Source organism: Melanotaenia boesemani, chromosome 2, assembly GCF_017639745.1.
Source record: "Melanotaenia boesemani isolate fMelBoe1 chromosome 2, fMelBoe1.pri, whole genome shotgun sequence".
In the NCBI taxonomy this organism is placed as follows: Eukaryota; Metazoa; Chordata; class Actinopteri; order Atheriniformes; family Melanotaeniidae; genus Melanotaenia; species Melanotaenia boesemani.
Window position 1 is genome coordinate 8,373,871 of NC_055683.1, and position 21,686 is coordinate 8,395,556.

The window sequence follows — 21,686 nt, forward strand, 5'->3', positions numbered from 1 at the left end:
CAAGAAGGTCAAGTATGATGGAGGAGCTGAGACAGATCCACACTGGAGTCCAGAGAGCAGGAAGATGATTGAGTCTCTGGGAAAACTGGCTTTTGATCAGCTGCAGAAAGGAAACCTGATCTTCTATGAATCAGACCTGACAGAGTGTGGCATCGACATCACAGCAGCCTCAGTTTACTCAGGAGTGTTCACACAGATCTTTAAAGAGGAGAGAGGACTGTACCAGGAGAAGGTGTTCAGCTTCGTCCATCTGAGTGTTCAGGAGTTTCTGGCTGCTCTTCATGTCCGTCTCACCTTCATTAACTCTGGAATAAACCTATTTGAAAAACACAAAACACTTTCTAAGAGGTCCACAAACTTAAAGAAACCAGATTCAATACGTCTCCATCGTAGAGCTGTGGACGAGGCCTTACAGAGTCCAAATGGACACCTGGACTTGTTCCTCCGCTTCCTCCTGGGTCTTTCACTGCAGACCAATCAGAGTCTCCTACGAGGCCTGATGACACAGACAGGAAGTAGCTCACAGACCAATCAGAAAACAGTCCAGTACATCAAGAAGAAGATCAGTGAGAATGTGTCTGCAGAGAGAAGCATCAATCTGTTCCACTGTCTGAATGAACTGAATGATCGTTCTCTAGAGGAGGAGATCCATCAGTTCCTGAGATCAGGACGTCTCTCCACACATAAACTGTCTCCTGCTCAGTGGTCAGCTCTGGTCTTCATCTTAATGTCATCAGAAGAAGATCTGGAGGTGTTTGACCTGCAGAAATACTCTCCTTCAGAGGAGGTTCTTCTGAGGCTGCTGCCAGTGGTCAAAGCCTCCAGCAAAGCTCTGTAAGTACATATATAGCAGGATGTGGAGAAATATACTGCTGCTGGTTTATAGGACAGAATGTGACAGAGAACTACTTGTCTTACTTTTGCTTCTCCAATTTGCTGCAGAGCAGGTTTGGTTCTGTGATCAGAGACGAACAGAGGTGAAAACAATTTTAGCAAATCAAAAAATATTGGTGTGTAGACGTTGAGAGAGTCTCTTTTCAACTCTCTTAAAGGAGACTGTGCTGTTTGATTTTCTCTGATCTTCATCTTCCTGAGAGATGTGTCATCAGAGGTGAACGCTGATGGAGCTTAAAAAGAAGACTGATTACTCTAAAGTTTGTTCCTGCAGGCATTTAAACATTTGGAACTGGTGTTACTTATTTTTATTTAGTGAGATCTAATTGGGTTCTACAAAGTAGGGTTCTTTTAATGAAATAGAGATTTGAACAGTTTTTGGGGAAAGCTTCACGTGAAAAGCTGCAGGGTGTCTGAATTAGATCTTCCAAGATCTTTTGAATTTACTCTAAGAATCTGGACATTGAATTGATTGCAGTTTGTGGTTTTCAGCATTTCAGTGGACAAGAACAGCTTCAAGATATGTGACCATCAAAATTCAGTAACTGGGAGAAATCAGACTATTGTAATAATCAGATCTGAGACATCTATATGAACTTCTGATATGTTGTATGAAAATCCCTGGTCTACATTTTCCATCCATTATTGGATTTCTAACGGAGTACGTATGTACTTGGTGATGTGATACTCAAACTTCTAAAGTAAACTTCTTCAACAGTCTTAGCATTAGCTGTGCTAATGTCAAAGCTAATAATCCTGCAAAACAAACTACCTGTGAATAATAATAATACATTTTATTTTAAAAGTGCCTTTCAAAACACCCAAGTAGACTGTACAAAAGCATCTTGTGACTGCATTTTTTCCATCTTTTAACAGAACACAGTTTGTTGCACTTGCAAATATATGAACAACCAAATAAATCAGATATGTGTGTCTATGTGCACTAAGATATCAGAGTATTAGGGATAAACGGAGGTGTGTTAATAGGATTTATTATAACCAGATTATCTGATAAATGCTGTCTACATGATGACTTGATTAATCTTGTTAATCCATCCATCACCCTGACAGATTAGTTCTTCAGGTATATGATGTACTTTGTTGTATAAAGTGTTGTATAAAGTGCTCAGACTGTCACTGATTATCTGGAAATTCTCAGCCACCATGCTGAAACCTTGTTTACTCATTATGTCTTTGAGCATTAAAATCCACCACATTGACACGATAACAAGGTTAGAAACCTGATTTTCTCTACAGGTGGTCCTTCAGTCTGCATCCAGCATGATGGTTGATTATTTTGTCACATATATTATTTGTTTTTTTGTCTGTAACTTTCTCTCCAGACTGAGTTTATGTGGTCTCTCAGAAAGAAGCTGTGGACCTCTGTCCTCAGTCCTTAGCTCCCAGTCCTCCATTTTGACAGAACTGGACCTGAGTAACAACGACCTGCAGGACTCAGGAGTAAAGAAGCTGTGTGGTGGACTGAAGAGTCCAGACTGTAAACTGGAAACTCTCAGGTCAGAGTTTAAAATGAGTTTTTATTAATGGCTAATAGAAAACCTGTGGAAATAACACAGTATTACTTAATTATGTTGAAAACAATCTATACTGATTTTTTTCATTTATTTAAAAAATAAAAAAGCATTTTGTTGGTAAAAAAAAAATGGCTCATGGTGCCCACTACAGGGTAAAACCAGGTTTTGTTTTTGATGATGTAGAGCTGTACTTGAGCCTTACCTGGTGCTTCTTTACTTCATGAGAAAATTTAAAACCATCCTTTCAGATGAAAATAGGCAGGTCCTTGCTATTCATAGAAAACCGTGCCCACCAGTACATATGAACAGATGTGAACTTATATGGTGAGAATTTGCTAGTTTCAGACGTTTGTTCTTTCACTATGGTAGCCAACAGGTGCATACATGTTGCAAATACAAAAACGCGCTGCATAAATGAAAACTGCAAAAAGAAAACGCTGCATATACAGACAAGCGCTGCATAAACGAGAACAGCTGCAAGAAGAAAATGCTGCAAATTCACTTACACAACGGAAGTGCTCCGGGTTTCTAGGGCCCGCGGTGTGTTTCCACCCGAGAGACAGACAACAGTGAGAAGAACAGAACTGGTGGGAAGTTTGAGCAGAGCACGGGGAGAGAAACTATATTACCAAAAGTTTTTACTATGCTTACGTCAATAACATAAAACAGCTGAACTTTTTCTAATATTGTACAAGAGTGAGGCCAAATGTAATAAATAAATAGATAAAAATACGTAGTTTCAGCATGTTTGCACCTGTCGGCCACCGTATTTCACAGAGTTTCTGATAAAATATTCCTGCAATGGTACGAATTTGTGCTTTTGAGAGGTGTAAAAGTAACACCGGACTTTATTCTTTACCTGCTGATTCTCATCTGGTGACAGACAGCAGCTCAAATTGTGGCAACGGCAACTTCCAGCAGCTGCAGTGAGTTTCCACAGCTTTCCAGAGCTGCTGCAGCTGCTGACAGGCCAGTGAAACAGCACTAAACGGCTCTGACTGATACGGTTAAGGACCACATTGTTCTTGTGCAGCTGAGGGGTATCTGGAGGGAAAAGTCTTTCACCTCAAATACCACTCTGTTATATAGATGCTTTGAAAATCTCACTTACTCGCCATCTTGCTAGTGGCTGCTGAGCTGCTGTCAGTCATTCAGTCATTTCTGCTTGTGTATCCTGACCCTCCCACTCTCTGCTCCTTAATGACCCCATATCTCACACCCCAACCATTGCAGTCCATCCATCCATCCATCCATCCATCCATCCATCCATTTTCTATACTTGAGTTCATTTAAAGGTCACGGTGAAACTGGAGCCTATCTCAGCAATTAACAGGGGAGAGGGAGGGTACACTCTGGACGGGTCCCAAGTCCAACACAGGGCCAAGACAGAGAGGCAAACGACCATTCATTCCTATAATAACCAATTAATCTAACATGCATATCTTTGGATGGTGGGAGGCAGCCGGAGTACCCAGAGAGAACCCACGCATAAACATGATAACTCTGCACAGAAAGGCCACTGTTTGAACCTTACACTAGCCGAGGCTCGAACCAGCGGTATTAACCACCACACTTAACTCTTGCAGTTTCAGCAATTTTTCAGAATTTGGCAGTTAAAAAGTAGGGGGGTGTAGTTACATTTTACTGACTAATAGAAAACCTGTGGAAGGTTTTAGTATGGTTGTCTCTGATTTAGGCCTCTTACACCACATGAACTTACCAGAACCAGTAACCAGTCCCACATCCTGAACCTCTCAGAACGTTTAAAATCTTGTTTCAAGTTCTGTAATAAGTTTAAAGTGTTTTACAAACAGAACATTTTACATTCACTTCCCTCAAGCTCCCAGGACTCTGGTAGAGGACTCAAGCTGTAGATAGAATAGAATAGAAAAACTTGTCATTGTTCATTATACAATGAAATTGAGTGAAGTAATAAAATCAAATTAATAAATCACTGAGATAAAAGTGCAAAGTTAAGCACACACACACACACACACACACACACACACACACACACACACACACACACACACACACACACAAATCCATACATCCAACTAATTCATTCATGGCTCCCTAATATTGCACAGAAATGTTGAATGTTGCATTAAAAAGGCACTCAAATTATGGCAGCATTTAAAACTACAATGGCTCTTGGATAAAAACTGTTCTTTAGTCTATTTGTCCTTGCTTTAATTGTCCTGTATCTTCTGCCCGAAGGCAGCAGTGCAAAGAGAGAATATCCGGGGTGGGATGAGTCACATAAAATGTTTCTGCTTTTCTGAGGCAGCGGGAGCTTTATAGTTCTTCCAGAGATGGGAGAGGGCGGCCAATGATCTTCTGTGCTGTGGTGGTCACCTTCTGGAGCTCTTTCCTGTCCGCGGTTGTGAAGCTGGAAAACCAGGCACAGACACAGTATGTTAACACCCTCTCAATGGAGCAGCGTAGAAGGACACCAGCAGTTTCTCACCCAGGTTGTTCTTCTTTAAAAGTCTGAGAAAGTACATTCTCTGCTGGGGCTTCTTCACCAGAGCAGTAGTGTTAGCGCTCCAGCTCAGGTCCTGCTGGATGGTAACGCCCAGAAACGTGAAGGCAGCCACCCTCTCCACACAGTCCCCGCCGATGTACAGAGGCTGAATGTCCGTTTTCTTCCTCCTGTAATCCACTACCAGTTCCTTGGTCTTGGTGGTGTTTAGGACCAGGTTGTTGTCCCCCCACCACCACAGTGGTGGGGCTTATCTCTTGATAATGGTGTTGCTGGGGTGAATGGAGGTGCAGTCATGGGTGTAGAGGATGTAGAGCAGGGGGCTCAGCACACAGCCCTGTGGGGAGCCAGTGCCAGGCTGAGGGCTGTGGACATGTGGGCGCCTACTCTAACCTTCTGAGAGCGGCCTGTCAGGAAGTCCAAAATCCAGAGGCAGATGGAATTGGAGAGTCCAAGGGTCTCTAGTTTGGACTTCAGTCTGTGTGGATAGTGTTAAAAGCGAACCTGAAGTCTACAAAGAGCAGCCTCGTGTAACTCCCTGACTGCTCCAGGTGTGACAGAGCAGTGTGGAGAGTGGTGGTGATGGTGTCCTCTGTGGATCTGTTTGCCCTGTATGCAAACTGGTGACTGTCCAGTATAGGTGGGAGGCAGGAAATAATATGACTACGTACCAGTTTTTCAAATCACCTCATAGTGAGCAGGGTTAGTGCAACTGGTCTGTAGTAGGGTTGGGCGATATGTAAATTTTTTTCAATCGCCTATCGCCAGTCCAGCAAATGGCGATAGGCGATATATTCGCGGACGTGACGTCAGAACTTTTTTGCGCGCTGAACACCTGTTGAAGCAATTTAGAAGACAAAAATTCATTGGACTGAGTTTAAGACAGAAATCTTGTAAATGCAGTTGGCTACTAGGTTAAACGAAAAAAGAAGCCAGAATCTTTTTTGCACCACTGTGGTTATTTATTGTTTTAATGGAAGCGCACATGCTCCCAGCCCAAGGAGTTAATTTTATTTTCTATTGTTTTAGGTTAATCTATTGTTTCATTCACTTGGCCGAGTTTGAAAAATTGAATCACTGTAAAGACCCCATAAATAGGCTACAGTTATAGGTGAAAATAAAGAAGTTGGTCTTTGATTCCCACCATTGTGGTTATTGATTAAATAAACGTAATTAATTTCCGAGTAGCCTACTTCTGTCATTTTTTCTTTCTATTAAGTTTGAGTAGCCTAAATTGGTGCTGCAATTGGAGGCAGGTCACACGCGGGGTGGGAGGTTATGCACGGTCCTTTAGTGTGTGCGCGTGTGCACGAGACTTCTGAAAGAAGGCAGCACCAGGTATGGAGAGAGGCTGGATGATGGAAAAAAAAAAAAAAACTCCCGACACCTGCTGCACGAGCCACAGCGTGCGCCTGCGTTGTAGCTAACTAAACGTGTTGGCTCATGTACATACATACATATATATATCTCTCTTAATATCGCTCTTATATAAACGATCGTCGAATGGCTCAGCCTATCGTCGATGGTCGATACATTCGTTCAATCGCCCAACCCTAGTCTGTAGTCATTTAGGCTGCTGATTGTGGACTTTTTGGGCAGAGGGATAATGGTTGAGGACTTCAGGCAGGCTGGGACAGTGGACTGGAGTAAGGACTGGTTGAAGATCTTGGAGAAGACCCCCGCCAGCAGGTCCACGCAGTCCTTTAGCACCTGTCCAGCAATGCCATCTGGTTCAGCAGTCTTCCTCTGATTCACAGCCCTCAGTGTACGCCTCACCTCATGTTCTTCCACAGTGAGGGAGAGGCAGCTGAGGGCTGGTGACTGTGGTGCAGCTACCTCCGGTGGCTCCATCTTGAAGCAGGCAAAGAAGAGGTTAAGCTCCTCTGCCAGCGAAAGGCCCCCATCGACAGCAGCGAGGTTTGGCCTGTAGTTGGTGATATGTCGGATCCCTTGCCACCCCTGCCTTGTGTTGTTCCTGCTGAAGTTGTCCTCAATCCTCTTCCTGTAGTCCGTCTTACCCCGTCGGATGCCTCTCTTCAGGTTGGCTCTTGCAACACTGTATAGCTCCATATCAACAGACCTGAAAGCCATACTTCTCTCCCACAGCAAGTGCTGGACCTCTCTGGTCATCCTGGGGTTTTGATTGGGATAGACCCGGATGCACTTGTCCACAGCAACAGTGTCGGTACAGTGTTTGATGTAACCCAGGACTGCTGCTGTGTGCTCCTCCAGGTTCGGGTGGTGAAAAATGTCCCAGTTGGTTCTCTCAAAACAGTCCTGCAGCTGTGAGAGGCCCCTACAGGCCAAGTTTTAACAGTCCTTATTGTGGAAGGAGCCTGTTTCCTGAGGGGGTTGTATGCTGGTGCTAGGAGCAGGGGCATGTGGTCTGACTGGCCGAGGTGTGGGAGCTTTGTAGCCCTGTAGCCATGTTTTATGTTGGAGTAGACCTTGTCCAGTGTCTCTAGTGGGACATTCCACATGCTGATGGAACTTAGGGAGCACAGTTTTCAATTCAGCGTGGTTAAAGTCCCCAGCAATAATATGCACTGCCCCAAAATGCCTGTCTTGCCAGCTGCTAATGGTGCTATGCAGAAGCCCCAGAGCAGAGTTAGCATTAGCATCTGGTGGAACATACACAGCGGTTACCATGACAACAGTAAACTCCCTCGGAAGGTAAATGGGTCTGCATTTAACAATCACGTACTCCAGGTCCAGGGAGCAGTGACTGTCTACAGTCTTAGAGTTAGTGCACCAGCTGTTGCTGACATATATGCACAAACCCCCTCCTTTGCTCTTACCGGAGTCCCTGCTCCTGTCGTGGCCTGCTAGCTCAATGGCTGCGTCCGGTATGGCTGAATGAAGCCAGGTCTCGGTGATGCTTCAGTTCATCTGCCCGACAGCACACCTGCTCGACAGCCCCGTTTCTGCCTTCTGTCCCTACACTGCCTTTGCCTCCTCCCCACGGGAATGGTAATCCACAGAGAGCCCAAGGTCCTGGCTATAGCCACCGGGATGTCGTGGGAGCGGAAAAAGTCAGATGTAACCATTTGGCCATTTGGAGGAGCTCGTGCCGGCTGTAGATGTAGTCCGCCCAGCAGAATGTACGCCATCTGAGTAACAACACATACACAAACAGCCATACAAAACACTGAAAGGGTTAGCTGACACTGAGCTGCTGTACCCAATGCATGCCGCCATCTTCTCCCACAGCCCACCCAGCCAGTTGAGTTTGGGGGAAAAGTTTTTATATACAATGCTCAAAAAATAAAGGGAACACTAAAATACACCCTAGATCTGAATGAATGAAATATTCTTATTAAGCACTTTGTTCTTTACATAGTTGAATGTATTGACAACAAAATCACACAAAAATCATCAATGGAAATCAAATTTTTGAAACCATGGAGGTCTGGATTTTGAGTCACGCTCAAAATTAACATGGGAAAACACATTACAGGCTGATCCAACTTGGATGTAATGTCAGGGGTGTCTCCAGGATTTTGACACATCTGGGGCTTAGCCCAGAAGAGAAAATCAGATGAGCGTGCAAAGCGCGGTCTGAAATTTTCCGATGTAGAGACATGCTCCTTGTTCATTAGAAACCATGTTTCTTCCTGTTGGCTGGAAACCAAAAATACCACATAGGCCTGAGGAGAAGACGGACCCACGACATCCATTATTCGTTTGTATATATTGTATATTCATATCAGTTATTAGGGTCCATAATTTTTCTGTTAGAAATTTACCCAGTTAAGTTTCCATATCATTTATTAGTCAGATCTGATATTCACTTTTATCAACAATTCAACATAGAGATTAACTTAAAGGTATGCCAAAGTGAATGTTAAAAAAATAACATAATTATTACTTTTCCAAGCAATCCTTTTTTTATATTAAGTTCTAACTCTGTTACTAACACCATGACTTTTTTTGAGAAGTAATTAGGAACCTTCAATATCCCTTGCACTTCTCTGTATGATGGCAGCAGCATTTGAAGAAGAAGCAGCAGCAGCGCCATCTTGATCATCATCATCTGAGAAAAAGTGTGTTAAATTAATAAGCTGAAAACGATGCAATCCCATAACCACAGTTCATCAAATGAATGACCTGTTTTGAAATTAGTTTGCACCAATGTACTAACATTAGCTAGGTAACAACACATTGGTTTTCCATTTAGCACAAGTTAGTGTTATTTAGCACTTAACTTTGACTCTCAGGGTGAAGGACAATAATTTTCATTAATAAAAATACTAATTAACAGTTATACATTTCTACATATATATATATATATATATATATATATATATATATATATATATATATATATATATATATATATACAGGCTTGGTGTTGGGTCATGGCATCTTTGAGTGACATTTATTCAGTTGTATATTTACTTTTTTTTTTTTTCTTTTAATGTTGCTTTAAAGTGCTTGTGTTGTCTGTTATGGTATGAACGATTTAGTATCATAATTATATTTTGTATGTGTTGTATGCTCTGTATGAGTTTCTGCTCATTTACTGTATGTATTAAGATGTGTTTGGTGCGAATTTTATATATTGTCACTTCTGAAAATCTGAAGACAAGACCCCAGGAAGAACAGCAGCTGCTTTGCAAAAGCTAATGGGGATCTTAATCAATTAAACATTAAACAGCTACAGTAAAGGAGGCAGGCTGTGCAGGATTCCTGTCTGCCAGCTACAGTAGCTGCTACCATGCATGAAAAAGAAAATAAACATAATGGTCAACGTTATAGTACGGAGCCCCCCAGGTAACATGGACATTTTTTTTTATTTTGCGTGCCCACGCAATACTTTTGCGTGCTCTCGCAATACTTTTGCGTTCCCTCGCAATACTTTTGCGTTCCCTCGCAATACTTTAATATTAAGCAGGATGTACAACACACTCGTTAGTTGCGTCACCGTGGACACAATGGAGTTTCCTCACCCTCAGGAGAAGTTTATTAAGTTTTATTTTGAGATCGGTCTGCAGTATAAAGATATTGTAACTGTGCTTGCCCAAAAACATGGGTTACATATAAGCTTGACGCATTTGATAAGACTACTTTTAATCTCTGCACACCTCACTACATTGTTAATTTTATTCAATAGACATTTCTCCCATTTATAACCAATCCACCTCTTTAATGTATCTCTGCATTTTAGGGCATTTTGCATCATGGAGGAAACAAGAGTATCTGAGCTGAATTTAATAGATCCCACTACAAACAACTATTTAGGGACAACCTTCCAGGTGCAGAGGCTGAAAGTGCAATATATGTGCACCTCAGAAAAAAATAAAAGAAAACACCTAGTGAAGACAATACTAAAGTGGCTTTAGGAAACAAATGATTTGATTGTCCTTTACTTTCCCTGCAAAAACACAGATTTAAGTCTCATAAAAAATATGAGAGTAGATCTGTATGATTCAGGCTTGAATAAAACCCGAAAAAGCCTGAAAGACCATGAAAGAAGACTTACAAAAGCTACAAACGATCCAGCACACTAACTTGACTTGCAGCATGCGAGGAAAAGCACACGTATTGCATGGGCACGCAAAAGTATTGCGAGGGAACGCAAAAGTATTGCGTGGGCACGCAAAAGTATTTGCGAGGGAACGCAAAAGTAGTGCGTGGGCACGCAAAAGTATTGCGAGGGAATGCAAAAGTATTGCGTGGGCACGCAAAATAAAAAAAAATGTCCATGTTACCTGGGGGGCTCCGTATTATAGCCCAACTTGAACTTTAACTACTTTCCTAGTCTAGAAGAAGCCCAAGCTTTTACTACTTTTACCTACTTTTAGGTACATACAAAGTCCTCAAAGTCCTCTGTATTTACAGACCGAAGCTAATACCAGATCATTTTGTCCCATGTAATATCAACTAGCTGCTAGCTAGCTAGCTAGCTAGGGTTACCCCACCCCCCCCCCCCCCCCCCCCCCCCCCCCCCCCCCCCCCCCCCCCCCCCCCCCCCCCCCCCCCCCCCCGCGAAATTACACAGGTTTACAAAGTCATTTATATTCCCATTACCTCTTTGACTGCTTGCAACCTTTGGGGTAAGGAACTGGGATATTTTTTTCTGTGACATCGTCCTGCCTGGCTGCCTCTGTGCGCCCGGTGCTTGCCTGACGCCATGAATGACGTTACGTGCAACCTGGAAGCATGTTAACCACTTGCGTGCCAAAGCCAAAGTCGCAGCTTACAAAACAAAAAAATGAAATAGAATAAATAAATAATGACAATAGTAATAATAAAACATGTCCAAAAACACTGTTTTATTGAAGCATTCAGTATGAGATTTGTTTGAACTTTGAAGATGTCATCAAAAAATAAATAATTATATAAATAAAAAATAAATAAATAAAATATTATATCCGGGGCTAATTAAAAAACATCCGTGGCTTTAGCCCCGAATGTTTTAGCCTAGGGACGCCACTGTGTAATGTCCTTAAAACAAGTCAAAATGAGGCTCAGTAGTGTGTGTGGCTCCTGATGAGGTGGCGGATGGTCTCCTGAGGGATCTCCTCCCAGACCTGGACTAAAGCATCCATCAACTCCTGGACAGTCTGTGGTGCAACTTGGTGGATGGAGCGAGACATGATGTTCCAGATGTGCTCAATTGGATTCAGGTCTGGGGAAAGGGCAGGCCAGTCAATAGACTCAATGCCTTCATCTTGCAGGAACTGCTGACACACTCCAGCCACATGAAGTCTAGCATTGTCTTGCATTAGGAGGAACCCAGGGCCAATCGCACCAGCAGTGAGCAGTGGTCTCACAAGAGATCTGAGGATCTCATCTCGGTACCTAATGGCAGTCAGGCTACCTCTGGTGAGCACATAGAGGGCTGTGCTGCCCCCCAAAGAAATGCCACCCCACACCATTACTGACCCACTGCCAAACCGGTCATGCTGGAGGATGTTGCAAGCAGCAAAATGTTCTTCATGGCGTCTCCAGACTCTGTCTGTCCCATGTGCTCAGTGTGAACCTGCTTTCATCTGTGATGGTACCAGTGGCGAAGTTGCCAATCTTGGAGTTCTCTGGCAAATGCCAAACGTTCTGCATGTTGTTGGGCTGTAAGCACAACCCCACCTGTGGACGTCTGGCTCTCATACCACCCTCATGTTGCAGGGCTCTGGCAGTGCTCCTCCTGTTCCTCCTTGCACAAAGGTGGAGGTAGCGGTCCTGCTACTGGGTTGTTGCCCTCCTATGGCCTCCTCCACATCTCCTGCTGTACTGGCCTGTCTCCTGGTAGCTCCTCCATGCTCTGGACACGACGCTGACAGACACAGCAAACCTTCTTGCCACAGCTCGCATTGATGTGCCATCCTGGATGAGCTGCATTACCTACGCCACTTGTGTGGGTTGTAGACTCTGTCTCATGCTACCACTAGAGTGAAAGCACTGCCAGGATTCAAAAGTGACCAAAACATCAGCCAGAAAGCAGGAACCAAGAAGTGGTGTGTGGTCACCACCTGCAGAACCCTCCTCTATTGGGGGTGTCTTTATAATCGCCTATAATTTCCACCTGTTGTTTATTCCATTTGCACAACAGCATGTGAAATTAACTAAGGCAGAACAAATTAACATAGATTCTGCATTTTATTGACAAGAAATGTACTGTCATCAATTAAAAATAAGTCATGAACATTAGTGAAAATGAAACTTTGTAAATCAACACATAAATCATAAACTAACTGGACTTTACATTTTATAAATAGACAAGCAGAAAGCAAACATATGGAGCCTAAACAGAGAAGCAGCAACATGTCTGAATATTGTTTCTGATTACAGCCCCTCTTCGTCTGTAATTGTAATTAATCCAATAAAATATTCATAGAAGCACATTTTCTTTGGTAATATGGACATACTGTCTTTGGATTTGCGTGTTATTTTGGTTTTATACAGAAAGGAACAGCCGCAGACCAGAGACACAGAGAGAGACTGAGCGACACAACGCTAACAGGCTGCACGTTTCCATGGCCATCTAATCATTTGCTGGCAGATACTGGTCACATAATGTAGGCTTGTGCCTGCCCATGGAAAGATGGGGATTATTTTAACTTTAGAGCTTCTAACTCTAACACTAATGCCCACAATCATTGTTAAAAAATATATAATGGCTTGGCCAAGGTCTGCATGCTGAGTGCTTCTAGTGTTCCACATGTTTTAACCAGAATAGGTAGAATCAGCAGAGCAGCCTCTCTCTAACTCCACCAGGCTGAATGAAGGAGAATTGATGCCTTTAAAAAGATACAAACTCCCCTGAAACCATGATTGGTGGATCTCTGTAGAAACCTGGAAATTTGACATTTGTCACAAACTCACTCATGAAGTCATAAACAAATGAAGACATAAAGCTAATAACATCTGATGGTGTTCAGCTTTAGTTTCATAGTGGTTCTCTCAGAGTTTCTGTCATACGTGTTGTTTTCTGCAGCCTGTCAGGATGTCTGATCACAGAGGAAGGCTGTGCTTCTCTGGCCTCAGCTCTGACCTCCAACCCCTCCCGTCTGAGAGAGCTGGACCTGAGATACAACCATCCAGGAGACTCAGGAGTGAACCTGCTGATGGCTGCACTGAAGGATCCACACAGACTCAGGTATGGAGAGGCTGCTGCAGCCACACAATGTCTGATAGAGGAGGAAGATCTGCAGACATTTTCTCTGTCCTTCACTCAGTCCTGCTTCATGCTGGATATGAGTGTTATATGAACCATCACACATGTATTTCAGCAGCTGCAGCTCCATGTCTGACCACCAGAGGCAGTCTAACCTCTCCTCTTCACTCAGGACTTTAGAGCTTTGATGAGCCCATGCTGCTGATTCAGTAATTACTAATTCAATCATCCATCAGATGATCAATCAGCTTCAATAACAGTGTAGATGTTGGAGTCAGTAGAAGCTGGTGATGTGGCTGCACTTCAAACTGGAAATGAATCAGCAGACTGGATCAGATGTGGAAGAAGTGTGGTGAGTTGATGCTGCTGATCCCTCTGATTTGTTCCTGCTTTAGAAAGAAACGTGTTTGTGTCCACACAGCAGCAGGATCTGCAGGAATAATGTGAGGGAACAAATCCTCAGTGTGATGATGAAGCAGCTGTTAGTGGTCAGTAGGAAACAAGCCGTCACAGCTCCAAACACACACATCATGGCCTCAAACAGAGTCTCTGACAGTCATTTAGCTTCATGTGCAGGAAAAGAACCACTTTAACATTTCCCAGCTGAGTCACAACAAAGAATCTGAGCCAATCTGCTCTGCAGAGGAGATTATTGTCAGAAGCTGATCAATAAGACTTCAGGGCAGAGAGAAGATGCAGCTCTTGGTTAGATCAGGAGTTTCTGCAGAGTTCTTCATCTGTGAAGAGACGAAAAGGAGAAGATGGTTGAAAGAAGAAACTGGGACTTCCACAACGCAGTTTTCTTGGTGTGGGTGTGGACCAATCAGCTTCCTGATTCTGCTCCTTCAAGTCTGGAGATGTTCCAATCAGGTGGACGTGTCCAGATGTTGGACTGTTCCTTTCTCAGTGTAGGACAAAGTGTGTATGAGAGCCATGTAATGTCCATGTTAGCATGCTCTGACCCCCTCCTCCTTTCAGGGTGGAGCCTGCTGGAGAACCATGGTTGAGACCAGGAGGTGTGAGGAAGTGTAAGTGTGTTTTTCATTGGATTCATCACATTCAACCATCTTCACACTGTCCCATCACTCATTCATCAGTCAGCATCAAAGTGTCAATAGATCAATAACTGCAGCTGGATTGTGTTTGTTCTCTCCATCAGATTCCTGTCCACTTACCATCCACATGGACACAGTGAACAGAAACCTCAAACTGTCTGACAACAACAGGAAGGTGACACTTGTAAAGGAGCTTCAGTCATATCCTGATCATCCAGACAGATTTAACTGGTCTCAGCTGCTGTGTGAAAATGTTCTGACTGGTCGCTGCTACTGGGAGGTCGAGTGGAGAGGAGAGGTTTATATATCAGTGAGTTACAGAGAAATCAGAAGGAGAGGAGACATGACAGACTGTTGGTTTGGATTAAATGATCAGTCCTGGAGTCTGAGATGCTCTGATGATAAAGGTTACTCTGTCTGGCACAAAGACAGAGAAACACTCATCTCCTCCTCCTCCTCCTCCTCCTCCTCCTCCTCCTCCTCTGTCTCTAACAGAGTAGCAGTGTATGTGGACTGTTCTGCTGGCTCTCTGTCCTTCTACAGAGTTTCCTCTGACTCACTGATCCACCTCCACACCTTCATCACCACATTCACTCATCCTCTCTATGCTGGATTTGGGTTCTTCTGGTCTGGTTCCAGATTTTCTTCCTGGTCTGGTTCTAGGTCTGGTTCCTGGGTGTGTGTGTGTTGAGTGTAAAGAGTGTGATGGTAGCAGAGAAACTCTGACTGGTGAACAAATAGTTCAGTCTGTACATGTCTGTCTCTTTCACTCAGAAACATCTTTTCAGATTCATGGATTCAATCAGTTTGTGTGTGAAACTCTTCTAAATGATTCCTTGGAAACTTCTTCCTCTTCCAGTCCTTTAAAGATGGAAGCTGTGCTTCTTCCAGGATCCACATGTTGTTTCCAGTCAAAGCTTCACACTGAATATCAGGATGTTGTGTTCACTTCATGTCAGCTGCAGTTAGTTCCACTTCATGATGCTGGAAATGAAAATCCTCCCAGTGTTTCACTCTTAGTTTGTTTGCTTCATTCTGTCTTTATTTGGACTTTCTGACATTTTCATATGTTGGATTAAAGATTCATTTTCACATCACAAATTTCATGTTTTGTTCACAAATGTTGATTTTTTTTCCTCCAGATTTTTTATTTTCTACAGCAGATGAAGAGTTTAAAGAATTTAATGAAAGCTTTCACAAATCATTGTTTATTTGATTTAATTATGTTCTTCAATGTATTTTATGAATTTGATTTAGAAGTTTTAAACATAATGATAGACAAAAATTAGTTTTAATTTTTTTCTCAACATGTAAATTAAAATGAGTTTAAAATGTCTGATATTTGATCTGATTATTTTCACTGTATTGCGGTTTTTAAAATCTACCTAAAATTTCAAGTTTGTTTTTGATGTTTCTGTGTTTAATAAATCATTAAATATTTTTGAGGATTTTTTTTCCACTGTGACTCATCTTGACTTTTTTTCTTGATGATGATGAAGTGTACCAGTGAACCAGTAGATGACAGAGATTCTGTACTTTTCCCCCCGAGACATGAAGAAGAAAATAAAACTACCAGCAGCATAATTTCAGGATGAATGTTATTGTGTGAGTTACATCAGCAGCTAATTTCCAATGAACAGGAGATGAATGAAAGTGGCCTCCAGTCAGGGCGACTATATTTCTAATCACATCATCAGGGTTTGCTGCCTGTTGACAGGCTGATCTGATCTGCAGTGACATAACAATGAAGTCCATCTCTTCTTCCTCTTTATCTTTGTCTTCTCTATTCGTAAAGTCCTGTGTTCCTTTGAGAAAAACAGGATCCAGGTCCCACTGGACGGGTTTAATGCTGATAAATCTGAGCTGGAAGGATCAGGTCTGCTGGACCACCACAGCATCCAGATGATGATGATCCACAAGAAGATGGAGGAAGTCCAGGAAGGGACTGATTCACCAGCTACAGAACCAGAACGGCTCTGATATCTGATTCTAGAATGCGCCGCTAGGTGGCAGCAGCAATTGTAGTAGCTCTGTTTTTAACTTGTGATTTTGCAATATAGCCGTCTTTTTTAAGACATCAGCTGTCAATCTGTGTCTGTTCGGGTAGATTTTTCGCGCTGGTCAGAGGCTGTGCTATATGGGAGATTTTTCTGAATATTTTTCTGTTTTTGCAAGACTTGTTATTGTGAGTCTCCATGGCAACGAGACTTGTTTACCATCGGGATCAACTGATAAAACTCTCCAAACTCAAGATTATCAGTGAAACAACACTTCAAATCCCAACGGAGTTGAAAAGAAAGAGAAGAGGATGCAGGGCAGGAGCGAGGCAGAGAGAAAAACGGTGGCGATTCAAACCGTTTCTTCCAACGGTTGTTATGGGAAACGTGAGATCGCTAGCTAACAAAATTGATGATCTTCAGGTGCTAACCAGGTCTCTTAAAGAATACAGAGAGTGCAGTATTATGTGCTTCACCGAGACATGGCTGCATGAACACATCCCAGACTGTAATGCGTCTGTACACGGCTTCAGGACGGTCCGTGCAGACCGCAATAAACAACTCAGCGGGAAGCTGAAGGGAGGTGGAATTGCGGTGCTGGTAAACCAGCGCTGGTGTCATCCTGAACATGTCACTGTTAAAGAGAAGATCTGCAATAGAGACATTGAACTGCTAGCTGTGAGTCTCCGCCCGTATTATTTACCCAGAGAGTTCACATGCGTTATTCTGGTAGCGGTATATATATTACCTGGTACCGCTCCAGACGCAGCCTGTGATGTCATTAACTCTGTAGTGGCCAGGCTTCAAACACAACATCCAAACGCATTTGTGGCGATCTCTGGAGATTTTAACAACATCTCCCTCTCTGCAACTCTACCAACTTTCCAACAGTTTGTCAGCTGCTCCACCAGAGAAAACAAAACGTTGGACTTATTTTATGCAAATATTAAAAATGCATACAGCTCCTTTGCCCTGCCACCTTTAGGAAGATCAGACCATAACCTAGTTCTTCTCTCCTCCTCCTACAAGCCCATCGTTCAGCAACAACCAGTCATTAGAAAGGCTATTAGAACCTGGTCTAATGAAGCTGAAGATGCTCTGAGAGGATGCTTCGAGGCTACAGACTGGAACGTCCTATGTGAACCTCATGGAGATGACATCAATGCCTTGACTGAGTGTGTGACAGATTATATTAACTTCTGTGTGGACAGCACCGTTCCAACAAGAACAGTGAGGTGCTTCCCCAATAACAAACCCTGGATCACCAGTGACCTGAAAAAGCTGCTGAACATCAAAAAGAAAGCTTTTAGGGATGGAGACAGGCAGTTATTGAAGTCCACACAAAAACAACTTAAAACACAAACGAAGAAGTGCAAGGAGGACTACAGGAAGAAGTTGGAAAGTAAGCTTCAGAAAAACAATGTGAGGGATGTGTGGTCAGGAATGAAGAAGATCACTGGCTTCGGGATAAAGGAGGATCAGACTGATGGAGGTCTGGACAGAGCGAATGAACTGAACATGTTCTTCAATAGGTTTAGCTCACCTCCTGCTTCAACCCCAACTAGCCACACACCCTCCATGAGCCCACAGCTTTCCTGTCACACCTCCACTCTGTCACCCTGCAGCTCAGTCAAGGACCTGGACACAACCTCATCTCCCTCCACATCAGGACTTCCTGAAACCTCCTCTGCCTCCACCTCCACTCTGTCTGTCTCCTGTAACCAAGTCATGCAACAACTGGTGAAACTGAACCAGAACAAGGCTGCAGGTCCAGATGGTGTCAGTCCCAGAGTTCTCAAGACCTGCTCAAAACAGCTATGTCCGATTCTCCAGCACCTGTTCAACACCAGCCTGAGCCAGAGAAGAATCCCGGTGCTGTGGAAAACATCCTGCCTTGTTCCAGTGCCTAAAAAACCACAACCAGCTGAACCAAAAGACTACAGACCAGTCGCCCTGACATCTCACGTCATGAAAGTCCTGGAGAGACTCTTACTGGCTCACCTCAGCAAGCAGGTGAACACCTTTCAGGACCCATTACAGTTTGCATACCGTAATGGGCTTGGGGTTGAAGATGCCATCATATACCTGCTTCAGAGAGCCCACTCTCATCTGGACCAGTCAGGCAGCACTTTGAGGGTCATGTTCTTTGATTTCTCAAGTGCTTTTAATACGATTCAGCCTGCTCTGCTGTGTGAGAAGCTGCAGAAATTCCAGGTGGATCCCTCCACAACCACCTGGATTTACGACTACCTCACAAACAGACCACAGTTTGTGAGACTGAAAGGTTGTGTGTCTGAGATGGTGGTCAGCTGCACTGGAACACCACAAGGGACTGTACTTTCACCATTTCTATTCACGCTGTACACCTCAGACTTCCAGTACAACTCTGAGTTCTGTCATCTGCAGAAATACTCTGATGACTCAGCAGTTGTTGGGTGTATCAGTGATGGACAAGAAGCAGAGTACAGAGAACTGGTCGGTCAGTTTGTGAAATGGTGCGGTGACAATCATCTCATCTTGAATACCAAGAAAACAAAGGAGATGATTGTTGACTTCAGGAGGAACAAGAACACACATAGATGTGTTTCCATCATGGGAGAGGAGGTGGAGGTGGTGGAGGAATACAAGTACCTTGGAGTTCAGCTGGACAACAGACTCGAGTGGAAAAGCAACACTGAGTACATTTACAAGAAAGGTCAGAGCAGACTCTACTTCTTAAGGAAGCTGAGATCTTTTAACGTCTGCACCAAAATGTTGCAGATGTTCTACAGGTCTGTTGTTGAAAGTGCAATCAGCTTTGCAGCAATCTGCTGGGGCAGCGGCATCAGAACCAGAGACTTGAAAAGAATTAACAAACTGATCAAGAAAGCCGGTTCTGTGCTTGGAGTAACTCTGGAGCCGCTGGAGTTGATCATCAAAAAAAGAATTCTGTACAAGCTGACGAAGATAATGGAAGATCCTTCACACCCTCTACACAACGCCGTGACGAAACAACAGAGTGTGTTCAGTGGGAGGCTTGTTCAAGTCCGATGCAAGACAGAGAGATACAGAAGATCCTTCCTTCCAGCAGCTATCAGGCTGAAGAACAAAGCCCTTAATTAATTAATGTGATTGTTTAAAAAAAAAAAAAAAAATTACTACTACTACAATATTGAATTTCCCTTTGGGATTAATAAAGTATTTTTCATTTCATTTCATTTCATATCTGTCTGCTGCAGGTTTTCATATTGAGGACTCTGAGAGGTCAGAGTTCCTGCAGTTTGGAGGAACCAAAGGAGTCTGATCAGATCTGTTAATCTGGGAAAGAACCAGATGTGGTCCCTACAGACCCGTTGGAATGAGGCTGGACTCCAGTCTGAGACTCTGTGTTGAACTCTCAGGTTTGGTCCGAGTCTCTACAGCAGAAGGTGGACAGAGAAAACCCGTCCAGGTCTCTGAAAGCCTCCATCATCTGTTAACCTGCAGGTAGAAGCTGGAAGGTGTGTTTCCTCCTGTCAGCAGCAGAGGGCAGCGTTTCTCTGAGCTGCTGTCTGGACTGAACAGACTAGAGAGTATATTTAAGGAGTATTCTGTATCCGCAGTTTTTCATAATTGTTAATTAGTAAACATATATGAGAGCAAAGAATTGTTAGTTTTTATTTCAAATTAAAATGTCCCTTCTGGCTGGTAAATAAATACATGTACAGAAATATTCATTTCCAGTCAACATGATCTGGAAACATCCCAGATAGCAAATATTTTATGGCCCCTTAATGTACTTCATTAGTGTTCTGTGTAGGATCCGTGTTTATAATCAGGGTTTTCCAGGATGGAAAAGTGTTCAGTTCTTCACGTCAGAAACTTTTGTTCAAAAATAATTTTATAAAATCTTTTTTCTACTCCAGTATCAGTCGGGCTCTAGTTAAGTAGTTAAAATCCTGCTCATATGGCCTCTAAGCTGCCTGCAGATGGAACCAGGTTTTATTAAAAAGCAGTTCTGTCGTGTGAATTAACCGGGTTTTCTTCCATTCTTTTGTATTTAAAAGTCAGATCTAAAGCTGCTTCCTGCTTCTTCTTAAATTCTGCTGTTTGACGTGGCTGCTGTGCCATGTTTGAACCTTGTAGCGTCGTCTAATAGTCCCGTATAAATGCCGGCTTGGATGAATGTTAGTTTTATTCTACCAAAGGTAAGTTGTGTTTTATTATTCTACTGTGGAGTGGACGGCTGCCGTGCCACCACTTTGGTTTCCGTGTGTGTGTCTTAGTCTACCATTAGTCCTTCCTGCATCTGTTATTCTACAATGATGCTGAAGCCTTCGTACAGCACAATGATCCGTCTTTTGTTCCAGTTCACTACACAAACGTTTCCACTCCACATCTTTCCACTACTTTCTAATCGTGTCTCGTGGCCACGGCGCCATAATTGTTGCTCTAATAATGACTTGCTACATATGTTCATCCAATCAGCCTGTTGCATTAAGTTCAGTCCTCATTGTGGTAAAAGCAGCTTCAGTTTCTCTGTTTCTAAAATGTGGATGCTGTCAGGTCTTTGGTCTGACAGCATCCCCTCCCTTTGTTTATCTAGGGACAGTTAATGGTGCTTCCCTCAGCCTGGTGGCCTATTCATGTTGTGGGGGGGCAGCACTTTGAAGACTCAGTGTTGGTCAGAGCTGCGTCTACTTTACTGGTGTTCATCTGGTGGAACATGGCTTGTTAGACTATGATGGGATGTGTGATCTTTACTCTGGATTTAATAGATTTTATCTCCACTAGTGTCAGACTGGTCACCTTGTTGTTATTCTGGAAGAAGCAGAGGATTGTTGTGTAGATCTCTAAGTAGTTTTATTACCTTTTTCTCAAGCTGGCAAACCAGTCTGATCCCAGTTTGCATGTTTGTACCATAATGTAAGAGCTTGTTGGCTAAAAGAGTCGTGGCAATGTTGCCATTAAGGTATTTATTTATTTAAGTCTATTTTAATTATATTTCTAACTAGAATGATTCTGCATGTGGAGCTAAAATCAGTGAAGCCTGCTGTATGAAAATCTGAGCTTCTTTAAAAAAAATGCTGATGAAAAATTTTCTGTTTTGCTTTTTTCGGCTCATCTTGGAAATGTATTGTTTCT

At 43.1% G+C, this 21,686-nt stretch overlaps 2 long non-coding RNA genes across 2 annotated transcripts; one reads left to right on the plus strand and one right to left on the minus strand.

Moving 5' to 3' along the window:
• Positions 1-501: 501 nt before the first annotated feature.
• LOC121655719 lies at positions 502-13,354 on the plus strand. The gene is made up of 3 exons (XR_006013280.1): positions 502-515; positions 5,250-5,253; positions 12,393-13,354. It is a non-coding gene; the product is annotated as an uncharacterized LOC121655719 (long non-coding RNA).
• Positions 8,407-11,261, minus strand: LOC121655349. Its single transcript, XR_006013173.1, has 3 exons — positions 10,945-11,261; positions 8,864-8,947; positions 8,407-8,429 (listed from the first exon to the last, which is right to left on the minus strand). It is a non-coding gene; the product is annotated as an uncharacterized LOC121655349 (long non-coding RNA).
• Positions 13,355-21,686: the final 8,332 nt, after the last annotated feature.